Source organism: Cibotium barometz, chromosome 16 (genome assembly GCF_041138505.1).
Source record: "Cibotium barometz isolate CiBa-2024 chromosome 16, ASM4113850v1, whole genome shotgun sequence".
NCBI classification, from domain to species: domain Eukaryota; kingdom Viridiplantae; phylum Streptophyta; class Polypodiopsida; order Cyatheales; family Cibotiaceae; genus Cibotium; species Cibotium barometz.
The window spans coordinates 25,075,286-25,094,526 of record NC_141061.1 but is presented as its reverse complement, the minus strand read 5'-3'; positions in this window follow the sequence as shown (position 1 = coordinate 25,094,526).

Below are 19,241 nucleotides of genomic sequence, written 5' to 3'. Positions count from 1 at the left end.
TTGGTGATTAAGATCACCATTAGTGTTTAGCAACACTATTAGTGCTTAAGAGCACATTTTTTTTAGTGTCAAATGACACTTGCATTGTGATTAGGTGCACCATTGGTGTTTAAGAACCGTTCTTAGTGCTTAGAAGCACTCTGTGTAATGGCTCCCCTTTGCTAGATTAATTACATCATTAGTGTTTAATAACACTATTAGTGTTTAAAAACACTAATTTTTGAAGCTTTTATAAAAGCTGCCATGGAAAACATAGACCCAGCCTAGTCTTTTTGGTTCTAGCCGGCGCGTTACTACTCCTCATGGGCTGAAACTCAAGTAGAGAAGCCTCAAGACTATGGGATTCAAAAACCCTAAGCCCACATAGTCCCTAATCGCCTACACATGGCGAATGGACTATACGACTTCAGCGCTGCAGAAAACGGGCGCTGACTTGAACCAGGTGTAATGCCGCTGCTCAGAGATGCAAAAACAACAAATTGGTTGTACCGATCTGAGTGCCCTGAGGTCCTTCACATTTCCTTAGTTGAAAGCTCGGCAAGGTTCGGCCTCCTCAAGCTGCTGGAATGCCTCCACTGGCTGGGGGTAGATGAGATGCACTCAAGAAACAACTTTTTGACCTAGTCTACACCTTGCAAGTTGCCTAGCTCTAGATACCATGTTGAGAAAACGTGGTGCTTATGCTAGATCAAAAAGATGTGGAGGAGAGAGACCCAAAAATTACAAGAAATGAACTTGTTTATTAAGTTGCTTATGTATACAACTTGGCCTTTGCACCATACCAAATGCCTTCTAGCTTTGCCTTTAAATAGGTATGCTAGTGGACCATAAGTCCATCCACACACACACCCTTCTCCTACCCTTTTACATGACCTTAGTCTTTTAATATTCTTGTCGTCAAAACGGCTCATGCCTTCACCTTGGCACCGGATCTTGTTACAATGTGGACACTGGGGTCTTCATCTAGTGCTACCAACTGCACCATACTCACACTGGGCATCTTCCCTGTTGCTTTGGCTTGCTTTTTCGCCTTCTGAGCATCATAAGCTGCTGCCTCCGGATATTTTGACCGCCAGTGGGGGGATACGAGTCCTAAGGCATGGACCCCACCCACCCAAGGATGATTTTTGATGAGCTGTGTTACCTTTCAAAATGATGGGTTTAGTAAAAATAATACACGTTTTTCATACTTCACCTTTTTGTGACGGTCACGTGGCTATATTTTATGGCCAAAATACCTAAAAAGGGGGCTATGATGCCCCATCAAAAAGCAACTTTGTCACGATAGACCCTAAGGCAGGGACCTAGGTTCAAAGTTCAAACCCACCCAACCGACCTCCGTTGGTGCCTCACGCAAAAAGGTTTCACTTTAGTACTAATCGCTTATAAAAAAAACGGGGGAGGGGGGGGGGGGTGCCGAGTAGTGTGTGCCGCCGTAGTTTTATATTTATTAGTATTATTTTGCCATAGAAGGACATGGTCACGTGCTGTTGGTACAGGTAGTATGCACTTTGTGTGCAAGATAAGACTACTTGCGAATGTAAGTGGGCAGGTTCACGCGAAGCTACCAGCCCTTGCGCTTTACAAGATCACCACAGTGAAGAACAGGTCCTGCTAGAGCCTGGTTCTCATAATTATAGTCCTCATTTTCATGCTAATACGATGGTTAGTGGAATCGCTGCCAGCCTTTTAGCTAGTTTTCGCGAACGGCCATGCAACGGCCTGGATCTCTTCCCCACACGCGTCCAAGGAAGGTACCACAGACACATCATGATCCGAAACGTGAGGATATTGAACCTGCCGCGCCCGCTCCGCCCTTCGGTGCCATGTCCTCCGAGCAGACCTTGAAATCACCGCCTCGCAAGGTGGCTTCTGAGGGCCTTCGACGGAGGCAAATGAGCGCCTTCCTCTCCACATTTGCTTCCTAAGCCCGTAAATAAGGTTACATTTTCTCTTAATATATTTTGCTTTAAAAAAAAACCACGCTCACACACATACCACGCGCATGGTATATACCTTGTTACCTCATAAAATACATCGTGTCATACGTGTAAATACATTAATTTGTATGCTACCTATCACATCCACATATATGGGATGCGGGAGTCCCATAACCTCGGCCTCTTCCTCCACCTCTACCTCCCCTGGATGAGCCGCAAGGACTCTTGCTACGTTTGTGCAAAAGAGACCGTCGGGTTAGATGATTCCGTACCATGCCAACCCCCTCTGCCTGCTTTTCATGCCCTCCCATTATAATGGCAGTCCTCCGTATTGTGGGTAGAAGACTTGCAAATCTCACACCAGTGTTGATTCAAGGCACATTCGTACGCAGGGTGTCCCGGGTTTTTGCATGTTCCACACCAAATTTCCTTGTTAGCTGTTCTTCCAGCTACACTCTGGTCGGAGGTGCTATGCGAGTGCTCCGCATGGTGCTCATGTTTATGGTCTTTTCCCTTTTTTGGCCCTTTCTTGGACTTCTGGGCTTCCTCATCCTCTGAGTCCTCACTATCATTAGAATCAAAATCTAAACAGTCATTAGAATTGCTCACTGTCACTGTCTTTATTGTTCCCTTTTCGGATTTCTTTTGGCTTTGCTACCCTTGGCTTTTCCCTAAGTGTCTAATGAAAGGCCCACCCGTATAACTTACTCAATGACATCTTCCAAGGGTACAGTAAACATATCCACTATTGCCATCGATGCTCGAACGTCCTTAGTAAGACTAGACACAAAGTAAGAGTTCAACACCTCCGGAGCTGGTCGCAGTCAGAACCCTGTGCAAGATTCTAAAATAGGTTGTATAATTTTTCACATCCTTCCGGCCTTGCTTTAATCCCCTCAGGCTCTCTAGGATCTGCGGCACTGTCTACTCCTTCCTGAATCTTCGAAGAAATTCCCTCTGTACATCATCATAAGTCGGGAAGTGATCCACTGGATACTCTACCAGCCAGCACGTTGCTTTGCCCTGCAGCGTTGTCTCAAACACCGCCTCCGTGCAGCATCCACTGCCCCCGCCGGCACGCTTATTGCATAGTGTTTGTCAAACTGTCTAACATGAGCATCAAGGTCTTCCATTGACTTTCCACATAATTTGTTGTAGCGAATAGCCATTGGAGACGGAAGCGAAAATAGTTGCCTTGCAACTATAAATGGTGAACCTAGTTCCGGATTCTGACTTACCGCCGCAGGCAACGAGACTGAGCTCTTCGACGGTTCGTTGTATGCACTGATTCCTCCCATTCAGCCTCACTATCCTGCAGTTCAGCGTCGGATGCCGTGCCATCTGGCTCGAACAGGACTACGACCCCTTCGACGGCGTGCACGACCGGTACAAGGAAAAATTGGTGATGGCGGTCCTTGAGATCACGTGCGCATGAAATCACTAGAGATCCGAAGATTTTGGTCACCATGTGTTATCTGCCATGTTTAATCGATAGATTAATACGGATAATAGAAATTAAGCATAATAATTACGAATACATATGCTAGAGCAATTATTACGTAGACGAATGACAAACACTGCACAAGACAATTATCTGTATAAGATTGGAGAACAAAGCATTCTTCAAAACACACAGATGATTTCTCGATACAGATACACTGTATTACGTTCTTCTTCCTTGCAGTTATATAGCAGAGTTGCATGCATCGCATGATGTTTCACTATGACTGGTTACATCGCTTCCTATCCTATTCATATCGGTGGTGGCCACCCAATACAAACACACATGACCCAAAAGTGGAAGATATCTTTTTAGGTTACTCCTACCAAGGAGGATCGAGTGGCCTACCCTCTTATTGTGGGAAGGCCTTGGATGTGACAAGTGAACATGACCCAAAAGTGGAAGACAAGAGATTTACTTATGCAATATGGTGACCATCGAATAAGGTATAATATTCGAAGCGGGAAAGCTCAAGAGTTGGAGGAGGAGGAGACCTCCTATAATATTGGAGATGTTATTAGCTCTTTTTATAATGATGAGGAAGAGGATTCCCCGCTCAACAATATTTCCATGGATGTGTTTGGGGTTTATCTTGATGTTTTGGATAGGGATACCATGCTGGTACATGAAAGGAGGACTAAAAATGCAAAGATGCTTAGATCCTCTTTGACAGAGGAAGAGAAGGATGATTACCTTGATAGACTTGATGTTTTTATGAAACTCTTTGCTACGGAGTACACGGGTTTGACGAGTAACTATGATGGAGCACAAGATAGATCTGAAACCCGAGGCAAAGCCCATGGATATAGCGATTTCGAAGATTGGGGACCGTGTAACATGATTCCTTGAAGATAGATATTGATCCCCTTTTTGATAGTGGGTTTTATCTTTCCTTGTGGAGAATTCAAAATGGGTTTCACCCTTGGTGGTGTCTCCAAAGAAGGGGGTAAGTGGCACATATGTGTTTATTTTTGACCTCTTAATACTTGCACTAAAGGGATCATCATCCTCTCCCTTTCCAAGATGAGATTCTTGATCATGTGGCGGGTCATGAGATGTATATGCTATGTGATGGATTTTTTGGCTACTTCCAAAATTGTATTGCTAAGGAGGACAATTGAAGACTATTTTCATCCTACCTTGGGGATGCTTTGCTTATTGTTGGATGTGCCCTTTGGATTGATGAATGCATCGTTGGCGACCTTTCAATGTTAAATCTTATAAATGTGGTATTTGAGCCATATCTTGGTATGTTTTTCACGTGAATTCAGATGTTTTTTGTATCTACTCTTCTAAGATTGGGCACCTTGAGAAGGTTCATGAAGCTTTTAAGAGTCTTGATAAGGCTCAATTATCTCTCAACCCTTCAAAGTGTCACATCGATGAAGCTAGGGTTTGTTTACTTGGCCATGTGGTTTCATTCGATGGTATTGCTCTGGACCTTGAGAAGGAGTCTATTCTTTATCTATCTATTCCAAAATTGAGTTGCACATTGTTGACTTTTGTCAAGAAGGTTAAGTAGTATACATCATGTCTCTTGGAGGAGCTTGTACAACTTCTCTATTCTCATCATTGTCCTGATCTTTAACCATATGTGTATCTTTAGAACGATGCACATCAATCTGTATTTAAGGCCATGAAGCAAGCTATACTTATGCCTCTCCTAATTGGGATGAGGAGTTCTATGTGTCCTTGAGTGTTGGCAAAGAGGTTTTGGGGCTATTCTATTACAAAAGGGTGAACAAAGTTTTCTACTCCATTGGGTGAGTGATGCTTCCTACGGAGATGAAGTATATGGATGGAGAAGTTTGGTATGTTTCTTCTATTTGTGGTAACAAAGTTTTGTTCATATCTTCTTCCTAAGCACTTTATGGAGAGCTCTATAGACGAGTTCGTCGGGTAAGTTTGTTAAAGTGGTTGATGGAATTTCAAGAGTATGATTTCTCATTCTTGGTAGAGGACTCTACATGAGATGTTAAAGTGGTTGATGGAATTTCAAGAGTATGATTTCTCATTCTTGGTAGAGGACTCTACATGACACAACAACACAAAAGCAACTATAGATGCGCTTGATAGACGCGCAAAATAGCGGGCGCGTCTATAGGCGTTGCTTGAATAGAGAAATTACGGGCACGTCTAACAGCGCATCTAATTGCACGTGTATTGACACGTCTATTAGGACGTCTACACTGAGAATCTAACACTGCGTCTAATAGCGCGTCTATTTACGCGTGTATTAGCGCGTCTATTTATGCGTGTATTAGAGCGTCTATTAGTGTGTCTACACTGAGAATTAGACGCGTATTTAGATGCAAAACAGAGAGTACAAAAAGTGAGATTTTGGTGTAGGCTGGTAAATGTACATCACTGCTATCCAAAAATTACCCATGATTACCAAAGCACATAATTTTAACAAAAACATCAATGCTTTTTTGCAAACCCACATATACAAAAAATAAGAGAGGTGAGGAGAATGAGACAATATGTAAAATAGTTTAGCCAATATCAATGATGGGCTATGGTTCAATCTCATCCTCAATGAGATCAACCCTTGCCAAACTATCTACTTCAAAATCCAAACAAGTGTTTAGATCTACAAATACATTCAACCCACTACTACTTGTGCTACTCATGTGCTCATCGAAATTAGCATCACCAATGGTAGGCTCGTCCTCACGAGTAATGGCCTCAATATCTGTATCTCCTATCTCATGATCATCCTCCTCTCTCATATCACGGTCATCATCACCTCCATGGCCATGATCATCCTCCATACGCTCCATATTCGTAAATGTACTATACATCACTTTGGAACGTGGCATAATAGGTATGACATGCCACCATCTGTTATTATCCACCATTGGTTGATAGACAACCTAATTCAAACACAAATACAATCATGTTATTTTCCTTGCATCGAAGGTATCAAATATTTAAAAGTGAGTACTTTTATATGTGTGTACAGTACCTGTTCACATTGTTGCGGTATTACTAGTGTGTGCTTCTTACTTCGCCCCAAAACTTTGTGGAGTCAATAGTTACAAAGCCACTTGCATGGTGTTTGATTGTTGCATTAGGGCCTCTTTCCACCACGTCCTTAAACCACTTTATATCCAAAACATACACAAAGAAGCGTCGAAAGTCAAGCTTAATAATATCTTGGATTATGCCACAATAATCATACATGGCTCCATTGGCTCCCTCAAAGCTAGCAATGACGCCGCAATCTTGTGTGTTTCTCTTATCATCAATCCGTTGTGTTCGAAAATGCTTGCCCTGACACCATATAGCATTGAACATAGTGCACTACACCAAGACAAAATCAATTAAATAAGCAATCTAAATTATTGAAAGCTCCTAACTTATGCATAACATTCTATATACCGACCTTGCTCATGCATCCCCTAGCATACTCCCATTCTTCCATTGTGATATGCATCCCCTCGTCTTTCTCTGCTTTCTCCATTTCGTCAAGTAGCCAATCCACATGAATATTCTTTGGAAGTGCTCTTAGATACTGAGGGTATGGCACACAAGATCCGTGGTGTGTGTACGAAAGATGGCCCTTTCTTCTTATCGTCTTGCCTTCGCATCCTCGTATCTTGTCACCCATCTTTTCATCACATCACTATTAAGCACGCAATAGAGCTTGATATTATTAAGCAACTCTGTGTCTATTACTTTGTTGCCTCCTTTCCCTTGAGGCACAATAGAGGTCATCCTTAGGTCTTCATCATCTCTCCATAGTCGTGGGAGAGAGCTATCCACATCAACAAGAAACTCAGAAATATATACAAGTGACTCTTGTATCAACCAACCCTCGGCCATGCTACCTTCGGGTCTTGCATTTTGTCTCACGAAACCCTTCAAGGTCTTCATGAAGTGCTCGAGGAAGAACAACCATCGTGCATGTAGAGTACCGCATATAGCAATCTCATCCACCAAATGCACTATGAGATGTAGTTGGCTTGTGAGAATAGAACGTGGAAATGTCTCCTCCACTAAACAAACCACCTCCACTGACAGAACTCGAGCATTCTCAAGTGTGGTGGGATCTATTTCCTTTGAGCTCACATACCTAGAAATGAAAAAGTACACCATATTAGCAATATGAACACCTTGCATGGAGCATTGATACGCATCACATTTTGTATCATGTAAAGTACCTCACAAGCTCGCCCATCTTGTAAATACAATCTTTCACGTCCTTCGATGTACTATGAGAAATGCTAGTAGGTAGTATGAACTAAACACACGAGGAATGGTTGATTAGTTACTTCTAATTCACTCACAAATTTGAAAGGAAAAAGATATTATGCACATAAAATACTTACTTGGAGCATCTTGTGCTAATCATGAGATTTCAAGCCATATAATTGCTCTACACCTCTTTTCTTGCTCTTTGTAAAGGCCCCCTTCAAACACCTCATGCATCCAGGGGGAGTACGAATTGTAGTAATAGCACACTTCACCGCGACCATCTCTAGCTTTGATAACCTCCACGGTGCACGAGGTAAAAAAATACGCCCATTTGGTCTCTCTTGTGGCCAAGCTTCACGCATCCTCCCTGTTGTACGTAGATCCTCCCTCATGCCTACGGAATCTCGTGTCCCATTCAAATGTTCCCAAATGGTAGATGCCACATTCTTGAAGATATGCATGGGATCAAGCAGGTGATTGATCTTGAGGTGGGACCAATATGGTAAACGATAAAAGATGGAGTATCTAAACAAAAGCTGGTGTTAGCAGGCAATCTTTATTTCTTGCCAATATAGCACACAATAGTTACAAACCCTTACCGGCTCATGCCAAGTGGTGGAGGAGTCATGGAACCGTCCCAAATTCTCATCTAATCTCCCGCTATGAGTGATTGTGGGAGGACTTCATTCCAAGGGGCAACATATCTAGGATGATCAGGTGGGAGAAATCGATGGTGATTCTCATAGATGACCTTATTCAATGCATCTACCCGTGAGGCAACAAGCGAAGGACCACAAACAAGACATGCATGGTAACCCGATGTAGTGAGACCTGAACAAGACACAATTAAGAGTTGAATGTGGGTTTAGGGTGCCACATCCTTTGCCTACTCATAATTAGAAGTGCAATGCTTACCTGAACACTCGCCATAGCCTGGGAAGTCATGCATCATCCACATCAAGATTGCTTTGCAGTTGAAGTCTCGTGAGACGAGGGAGGCCTGCTCACATCATGCACCTCAATACCTCTCCAAAGTATCTCTAGCTCGTCAATCAAAGGCTCCAAATAAACATCAGGATTTTTGACTTTATGTTTCCCTGGAATTAGAAGGGATAACATAACATGTCCTTTCTTAATCGCCATAGAGGGTGGAAGATTATAATTCACCAATATCACTGGCCATACACTGTAAGAGGTGCTTTTGAGACCAAATGGGTTCACACCGTCCATACCCAATCCAAGTCTCAAGCTCCTAGGTTCTTCCTTGAAGCTTGGCCATGTGTCTTCAATATGCTTCCACACAAGAGTGTCTGCGGGAGTTCTCCACTTGCCATCGGTTGATCGATGGGAGGAATGACATGACATGAGCTCTGCAATGGATTTGCACTTGAACATATGTTGGATGCGAGGGATTATGGGAAAATGTCGCAGAACCTTACGAGGCACGTCCAAAGTTTTGATATCTGCTCTATATCTTGCCTCTTCACAAGTAGAACACTCTCTTACATCCTTATGTAGTCCACGAAACAAAATGCAATCGTTGACGCATGCATGGATACGCTTGTAATCTAATCCTCCAAGAGAGGTCACATGTTGCCTTGCCATATCTCTTGAGGTCGGTAATTTATTCTCCCTTAGAAGCATTTTACACAATAGCCTGCAAGTGAAGACCATAAATGAGGAAAAGCATTCGAGTAATTGACCCACTAGCATAATTCACCATGTGTGCAAAATAGACTTTAAAGCTTACTTGAGTAATGCATTCAAAGTTGCATTACTCCATCCATAGATGGTTTGCAAGTTTAGTAACTCAAGAGAGGCACGTAGAACAGAGAATGTGCACCCCTCAAACAGTGGAGTCGATGCTGCGGTGCTCCATGCTATCATCCCCCTCCCTTCGGATTGATGGACAAATAAATCCCACACCATATCATCAAACACCTCCTCCTCCACGGCTTCATGAGGTAATGGCGGAGGGCTACTATCACCATCACTCCATGCATCTGTAACGATGCCTCCTGAAGATCCCACCTCATATCGCCGACGCTTTGCCTCCTCACGACGACGAGCATAGGACAACATATGCGGGTGTGGCACTGCATCCTGTATCAAATTAAAACAGGATCATAACTCAAACATATGAACACCCATAGGTATCTCAATCAACCTTAACTCTTTAACACTTACCATGTTTACAGTCGTATCCCATTCTCCATACTTTGAGATGTGATTTTGCGTGCACGATACATGTTTCCTCGACATCGATCACACATACATTTGATTTTTTGCTCCAACCACATTTCGCGATGGTGGATACGAAGAGATTCATCCTCACTGGAGCTACTTGTTGAAGATGAAGACATCCTACAAATAAACAACCCAAAAAAATTGCTCTTGTATCAAATATTTAATCTACAAACTCTGTGGCGCATCTATTTGCACGTCTAAAACCGCGTCTGTTCTGTGTGGTACGCATCTATAGGTGCGTCTAAACTGCTGTAAACGCGCATTTACATGCGGTTTTAGACGCGACATTAGACGCTCCTTTAGACGCGATTTTTATTTTCAAACCAACTTTTAGCGCGCTTGCTTTTCTTCACATACTTTTAACAGGCTTGCTTTGCTATTAACAGATCCACAGCCTAGCAGATCTACACTGATCTTCAAGCACCCACACTTATTTTCAGGCTTACACAATCATCTCCAAGCACACAAGAGAAGAGGGTGAACAAGGAAGAGAAAGAGAAGCAAAGGGTGAACAAGGAAGAGAAGAAAGAGAAGCAGCTTTGAAGAAGGACAAGAAGCTTCCATACCTCTATCCAAGGTAAGTCTCTTTAGGGTTGATCTTCTTTGAAAGTTGCTCTCGTTTTATTCGTCCTTTGCTCTCTTTCAAACGAATGTTTTTGGTACAACAACTATGTTTTTGTGTCGGACGGGCACGTCGGACGCAACGCATGTCCTTTTCGTCTTTTTGGAATAGTATGTCAGTCAGAGCGCGTCTATAGATGCATCTGAGAGCGTCTAAAAGCACGTCTAAAAGCGTGTCTATAGACGTGTCTACTCTGTGTTGGAAACAAGTAGCCGCGTCTATAGACGCGCTGATGGCACGGAAGCGGTAGAGCTGTCTACGCCCTTATAGCATGCCACACTTCCACACACGCATGCAAACACACCAGAACACCAGACCAAAGAGCATGAACAAGACTCATATTTCAGAAAAGACCTTGACCTTTACAGAATCGGATATCCCAAGATATCCCAGACACCAGCTACACCAAGCACCGCTCGCAATCAGCCTGCTCCAGCTCCTGGTCGCTCCCAATCCGTTCGCTCCTTGCTTCTCTGCAGCAGCCCTTCTCGCTCTCTGCTACACCTCCAGCACACTGCTAGTTCTCAAAGCAAAACCACAGCAACCTCTTCCTTTGTCGCCAACCTGACAACCAGCCCAATCCACACAAAACCCAGTGGCTCCCTCTGTCTCGCACACACACAGCGGTGGCCTCCTGCCCCCCGTCTCTGTGTCCACTTCTCTCCTCGCTGCTCCTCTGCAGCCCTCTACACTTTAACCACACCCGTCGGCTCCTTGCAGTCCCCCACTCTGCAACACGGCTTCCAGCCGTCTCCAATACCACTTGGCTGCCTGCGTCTTCACGTCAGCTACTGCAGCATCTCCCCCCAGGCATCGCCTTCCTTCACCTCAGCTTCACCAGCCCGTTCTCAAGCACCTGCCGGCTGCTCCAGCTCCACTTGGCCTGTGCTCCAACAAGACCCAGAGAGTCCCCCCTCTCTGTACTTCACCCCTCGGCGACTTCTTTTCGCTCCCCAGGGGCCGCCTCAAACCCACGGCGACTTCTTGCAGTCCCTCTTTTCTCTCGCGGCGCTCCCCCTTTCGTCTCTCTTTTTGCTGCGCCGACTCCACGATCACCACCTTCTGGATTTCTTTGCTGGCAGCCCTCCCAAACCTCCACGTATACCACATTTTTTATGGCCACTTTATTCATCATCTTATTTATTTTATTTTGAAAAAAAAAAAAGGCCACTATAACATCTCTTTTCACACCAATGGCCAAGGCAACTTTAGCCCCTCATTACCTTTTTTCTGCCATGTCCTCCACCATCTTCAAATGCGACCTTCCGCTCCATTGTATTTTTGGCGCGCCCACAAACAAAAACAATCGAATGGCTGACACCATCTCCAGCATAACACGCCCCGGACGAGCCTGTGCTTCCAGAATTTCATCTTTTTCCTGCATATTCACTTCCATCAAAGCCAGAAGCCTGACTGCCGCATCCACAACGCCCACACCGAGTCAATGGGTGCCCCCATGACTTTACCACAACACGAACAACACTCATGTACACATGTACAAGTTGATTTTGAGGTTTCCACAAAACATCACACATATTTAGCAACCCCCTTTTTTCTGCTGAGACATTTATGTCCAGCAGCTGCATAATCAAAAACCACTTATCCCCCTGGATCAAACAGAAACCTCGGTGCATCTTCCTTCCAATCCTTCACGCATTCCCCTCCATCAGACATCCATTGATACACCCTGCCATAGCCTTCCACTTCCAGCAACCCCCTTGGCTCACCATATATGGCCTCATCACCATCCACTGTCACACTTCCTCCTCCAGACCAGCTCACACAGCCTTGTGAGGGAAACATCCATCCCTCACCTTCACTTGCCTCTGACACATCTGACTTCCACTCATAATCAGATACCGAAATAACACACATCTGATCATCAAGTCCCATCTCACAGGCACCCAATTTTTCACCCACATCACTGGCTTCCAACCCTTCCTCTGGGTAACCTGCCAGACCCAAACTATAACCAAACTGCTCATCCATATGCTGAACATCCACATGCGGTGTGTCCACCATACACTCACTTCCCTTCAGCCCATCAACATCACACACAGCAACCTCGTGCACTGCAGACTCATCGTTGTCGCTTTCCTGCAGTTTCTCCAGCTTCAAGACCATTGGCGATCCTGCAAGATTCTCCACATCTTGCACAGGCATCCCTACCAAGTCCAAGCTCCCCAAACTCCCAGGCAAAGCATCTTGGTCCCCCTGACCAACAACAATAGCCTCACATGCATCCTCACCATCACTGACAACCACCAACTCATTCTCCTGGGCATGACAAGGAACACACACCTTGTGATCAGCATCCACACCTCCAGAATCTATCGCACCATCAACCAAAGGAGCATCCAGCTCACCATGAGTCACACCACCACTCTCTTCTTGCTGCACAACTGGCATGCAAGCACTCTTCTCCAAGGAAGCCATCTTCAACAGATCATCTAGTGCACTATCAAGTACACTATCCAACTCACCATCCACACTCTCACAAGCTGCAATATCCAACTCATCACCTGGATCATCCACATGCACTCCATCCACAGCACCTTCATTAGTGACACCCTGATCATCACACTCCACCTTGACTGGCTGAAGTACTGGCACCTGCTCACAATCCACAACATCATCTATAACCTCATCCTTCTCCTCCTCACCTTCTGAAAGCTCTTCAGGGCTGATTCCAGAAACCTCATCCTTCTCCATTCCCAACAGGCTAACCTGTCCCATATCCTGCTCTGCAAATGTGACTTCATGAACCTCACAAACACTGGGCTGAATTGCCTCCTTCACCTGCATATTAGGGCCACTCACCCTATCATTCATTCCCATAGACAATTGATATACGCCACCATTAGCTTTGGCTGGTCTCTCACATTGTGGACTCATATGACCCCACTCACCACAATTCCGGCATTGCACATCACACAGATACCCTCTCCCTCTCCCAATATCTACTGAATTTCCTCCAGAACCAGATGATGCATCAGTCTTCCTTCCCATGTCACCTATGCCTCTTCCTCTTCCTGCAGACTCTATCCAATTCACACTTAAAGACTTCATGAGCTCCACTGCATCATGAACCTCCCTCTTCAATGAGTCCTCCTGTCTAGGAACAACAGTAGTTTTTCTTCCAGGATGCATACTCTCAATCTGTGGCACCTTCACAAATCTCCTCGGCTCTTCCTGCATTCCCATCTGCCTTAAACGCTTCACCTTCCACTCCTTTTCACGAGCAACTCTGATAGCCTCCTCAAAGCTATTCAGGTTCTTCAGTTCCACCTTCAGACGTATCGTTGGCTCCAGACCTGCCACAAACCGCTCCCTCTTTATCATCTGCGGGGGTACTTCAGGAATCAGAGCCTCACACCATAGACTCCACAGTCTACCAAACTCTATCAGATACTGATCCACATCTTGACCATCCTTCTGCTGAATGTTGCACAACTCCTTCCACACTTCAGTTGGACTCTTCACCTGGACAAACTGTGCCAAAAAGGCAGCTCTGACTACACAGTACTCAGGATTCTGTCGATGAACATTCTTGTGTGTAGTCATAAACATCTGCAACCATACTTTTGCATCACCCTGCAAGCAATAAGCCAAAATCCGAAAAAGGATCTCCGGGGTTGCCCTGTCTTTCATCAAAGCTGTAAACTCCATCTTCTCCAGAAACCTGGTTGCATTTTCCTGCGGCAATCCCCAATACTCCGGAAAATCCTGAGCCATTTCCAAATCTTTCTTCACACAGCCCTGTTCTCTTTCACAAACCAGAGGAAATCTGTTCCTCTGTGGAGGCACCAAAAAGTGATGGCACGGAAGCGGTAGAGCTGTCTACGCCCTTATAGCATGCCACACTTCCACACACGCATGCAAACACACCAGAACACCAGACCAAAGAGCATGAACAAGACTCATATTTCAGAAAAGACCTTGACCTTTACAGAATCGGATATCCCAAGATATCCCAGACACCAGCTACACCAAGCACCGCTCGCAATCAGCCTGCTCCAGCTCCTGGTCGCTCCCAATCCGTTCGCTCCTTGCTTCTCTGCAGCAGCCCTTCTCGCTCTCTGCTCTGTTCCTCCGCAGATGACTCTCTGCTACACCTCCAGCACACTGCTAGTTCTCAAAGCAAAACCACAGCAACCTCTTCCTTTGTCGCCAACCTGACAACCAGCCCAATCCACACAAAACCCAGTGGCTCCCTCTGTCTCGCACACACACAGCGGTGGCCTCCTGCCCCCCGTCTCTGTGTCCACTTCTCTCCCCGCTGCTCCTCTGCAGCCCTCTACACTTTAACCACACCCGTCGGCTCCTTGCAGTCCCCCACTCTGCAACACGGCTTCCAGCCGTCTCCAATACCACTTGGCTGCCTGCGTCTTCACGTCAGCTACTGCAGCATCTCCCCCCAGGCATCGCCTTCCTTCACCTCAGCTTCACCAGCCCGTTCTCAAGCACCTGCGGCTGCTCCAGCTCCACTTGGCCTGTGCTCCAACAAGACCCAGAGAGTCCCCCCTCTCTGTACTTCACCCCTCGGCGACTTCTTTTCGCTCCCCAGGGGCCGCCTCAAACCCACGGCGACTTCTTGCAGTCCCTCTTTTCTCTCGCGGCGCTCCCCCTTTCGTCTCTCTTTTTGCTGCGCCGACTCCACGATCACCACCTTCTGGATTTCTTTGCTGGCAGCCCTCCCAAACCTCCACGTATACCACGTTTTTTATGGCCACTTTATTCATCATCTTATTTATTTTATTTTGAAAAAAAAAAAAGGCCACTATAACATCTCTTTTCACACCAATGGCCAAGGCAACTTTAGCCCCTCATTACCTTTTTTCTGCCATGCCCTCCACCATCTTCAAATGCGACCTTCCGCTCCATTGTATTTTTGGCGCGCCCACAAACAAAAACAATCGAATGGCTGACACCATCTCCAGCATAACACGCCCCGGACGAGCCTGTGCTTCCAGAATTTCATCTTTTTCCTGCATATTCACTTCCATCAAAGCCAGAAGCCTGACTGCCGCATCCACAACGCCCACACCGAGTCAATGGGTGCCCCCATGACTTTACCACAACATGAACAACACTCATGTACACATGTACAAGTTGATTTTGAGGTTTCCACAAAACATCACACAGCGCTGTTAAAACGCGAATATAGACGCTGTGTTTTTTCTCTCTTTTTTTTTCCTCCTCTCTTTTTCTCCTCTCTTTTCCTCTCCTTTCTCCTCTCTTTTATCCCCACTTTTTCTACTCTCTTTTACTCTCCTTTCTCCTCTCTTTTCCTCTCCTTTCTCCTCTCTTTTATCCCCACTTTTTCTCTCTTGTTCTCCTCTCTTTTCCTCTCCTTTCATGGAAATAAGTGATTGTATGAATGAAGAAAGGGATTGCATGAATGATGGAAAGGGATTGCATGATTGAAGAAGGGGATTGCATTAATGATGGAAAGGGAAAGCATGATTGAAAAAATAGATTGCACTCTATATTTTCCTCTCTTTTTCCTTCTCTCTTTTATCCTCTCTTTCCTTCTCTTTTCGTCTCTCTTTTTCTCTCTTATCTCCTCTCTTTTTCTCTCTTTTTTTCTCCTCTCTTTTCCTCTATTTTCCTCTCTTTTTCTCTCTTTTTTTCTTCTCTCTTTTCCTCTATTCTCCTCTCTTTTTCTCTCTTTTATCCCCCAATTTTTTCCTCTATTCTCCTCTCTTTTTCTCTCTTTTATCCCCTCTTTTTCTCCTCTCTTTTCCTCTCCTTTCTCCTCTCTTTTATCCCCGCTGTGCATGCCTTTTCTACTCTCTTTCCTTCTCTCTTTTTCTATCTTTTTCTCTTCTCAGTTCATCAGTAATCTTCTTTTTTTCTTTTTTCTAGTTCATCATGTGGCCAGGAAGCGCTTCAGACTCACCTGATCCTCCGCCGTGAATCCATCTTTCAGGACTTATATAACCTTTTGGGGCACCCTTCCAGTCTTGCGGAGTTATACGGCTACATGATGGGTACTCTAAACACCCCCCAGCAGTCGGCACTACAGACTCCAAACCACCCCAACCCCACACCTTTTGAGATTACCCCAGTGGAGTCAACACAGCCCAGCCAGCTACATAGCCGAGACCCTTCCCCCATGCCGTCCTATGTCCCTTCCCCCATGCCGTCAAGAGGCCCTTCTGCCTCGCAAAGCCGTCGGTGTACTCCCGTGCAGTCGAGACTTGGTTCTCCAGCACAGCACAGTGCTTTGGGAGGGGTGGTGGTGGGGACGAGAATGATTCAGATGATCAAGATGTGCCTCCGAGTGATGGTACGATCTACTATGACATCACTCAGACGGCATCTTGATGGATGCACGGGGGGAGGACATCATGGCCTTCATGCGCTCTGTAATTGCTAACAATTACAGAGATTGCTTTATTCACTACAAAGATCAACCAAAGAGGTTAGCTGATGAGATCCTCGCTGCTGTTCGCTCTAGGTATCCTAACCCCCCCAATGTTCAGTTCACAGATAAATGGGCCAAGTCAAAGATTGTTTCGATACTTAGCAATAAAAGATCTTCACTTAAGAGGCATGCACTAGCGGAGCCTGCCAGGCTCCAGGGAGGTCAACCACCAAGGGGCCCGCCCCACACCGCTCACAAGCGTGAGTGGAAGAAAGCAATGAAGTCAGCGAAGGAGGAACCCAGTCTAAAGCATGTGGAGGCACGAAGGATCCAAATGGAGTAATATGGAAGCGTGCATTTTGGAGCAAGGGGTGTTGAATCATGGGAGGCCCAGTTTGTAAGTATCGATCTCAAATTATATTATTTATGTAGTTTATTAGGAGGTTGTTTCTTTGTACTAACCCCTCCGCAAATTGTGTCATCTTGCAGCTTGATATCGTGGGCAGGTATCCTACTCCTGTTGTCGAGACACAACCTATCACCGCCACCATCGCAGAGGAGATACATGGAGGCACTTCTATGATGACGGGTTGATTACTGAGGAGCAGTATATCCGAGCTACCGGAGAGTCCCCCGAGGTATTTGAAAGTAATTAAATAATGTCAATATTATAAATAAAGATTTGAGTTTTCATACATTGATATATGTTGTCCCTTGTTTACAGGACCCTGCACAAGAAGATGAGGAAGAAGACGAGGAAGAAGGAGGCGGAGAAGGGAGCACAGAAGGGAGCGAGGAGTAGTGCTAGCTACTCTTTTTTGTACTTAGCCCCACTGGCTTGGCTTCGTGCCTCTTGTATATACACTCCTCTTATTTTTGGTACTTGAAGCCACAGGACGTGGCTTAGCTTCGTGCTATATGTACATATAAGCACTTTTTGAGCTATCAATTAATGCCTTGTAACTAGACGTTTCGGAGTTGTAATGTTTTATTTGGAATTGTAATTCATGTCGGCTATAGACGTTCTTACAAGAGTGCTAATTAAAATGCGATTGGCTATAAGAATTGAATCACACAATGTGGAAATGGGATTCCTGTAACTACATAGCATACACAACATACACAGCATTCTGTTAAAGCACACAAAAATTAAAAAATATTCTGTAGCGCGTCTATATACGCGTTTGTCTGTTCAAGATGCGTCTATTTGAGCATCTATAAACGCGTCTATGCATGCATCTAGTTTGCATGTATAAACGCATCTATACATGCGTCTGTCTGTTTTTTAAATTTCTCCCCGACCGTCTATATGCGCGTCTATTTTGCGCATCTATATGCGCGAATTGACCCAAACTTCATAATTTTTGACTTTAGATCCATCCCTGTAAATCCCTAAAACATAAAGAGAGCCTGTTAGGTCTTATGCAACAATGTGACCATCGAATAAGGTATAACATTCGAAGTGGGAAAGCTCAAGAGTTGGAGGCGGAGGAGACCTCCTATGATATTGGAGATGTTATTAGCTCTTCTTATAATGATGAGGAAGAGGATTCCCCACTCAACAATATTTCCATGAATGTGTTTGGGGTTTATCTTGATGTTTTAGATAGGGATACCATGCTGGTACATGAGAGGAGGACTAAAAATGCAAAGATGCTTCGATCCTTTTTGACAGAGGACAAGAAGGATGATTACCTTGATAGACTTGATGGTTACGGAGTACACGGATTTGACGAGTGACTATGATTGAGCACAAGATAGATCTGAAACCCGAGGCAAAGCTCGTGGATATAACGACTCCAAAGATTGGGGACCGTGCAACATGATTCCTTGAAGATAGATATTGATCCCCTTTTTGATAGTGGGTTTTATCTTTCCTTGTGTGTGGAGAATTGAAAATGGGTTTCACCCTTGGTGGTGTCTCCAAAGAAGGGGGTAAGTGGCACATATGTGTTGATTTTTGACCTCTTAATATTTGCACTAAAGGGATCATCATCCTCTCCCTTTCCAAGATGAGATTCTTGATCATGTGGTAGGTCATGAGATGTATATGGTATGTGATGGAATTTTTGGCTACTTCGAAAATTGTATTGCTTGAGGAGGACAATTGAAGACTATTTTAATCCCACCTTGGGGATGCTTTGCTTATTGTGTGATGTGCCCTTTGGATTGATGAATGCATCGTTGTGGCGACCTTTCAATGTTAAATCTTATAAATGCGGTGTTTGAGCCATATCTTGGTACATTTTTTCATGTGAATTTAGATGTTTTTTGTATCTACTCTTCTAGGATTGGGCACCTTGAGAAGGTTCATGAAGCTTTTGAGAGTCTCGATAAGGCTCAATTATCTCTCAACCCTTC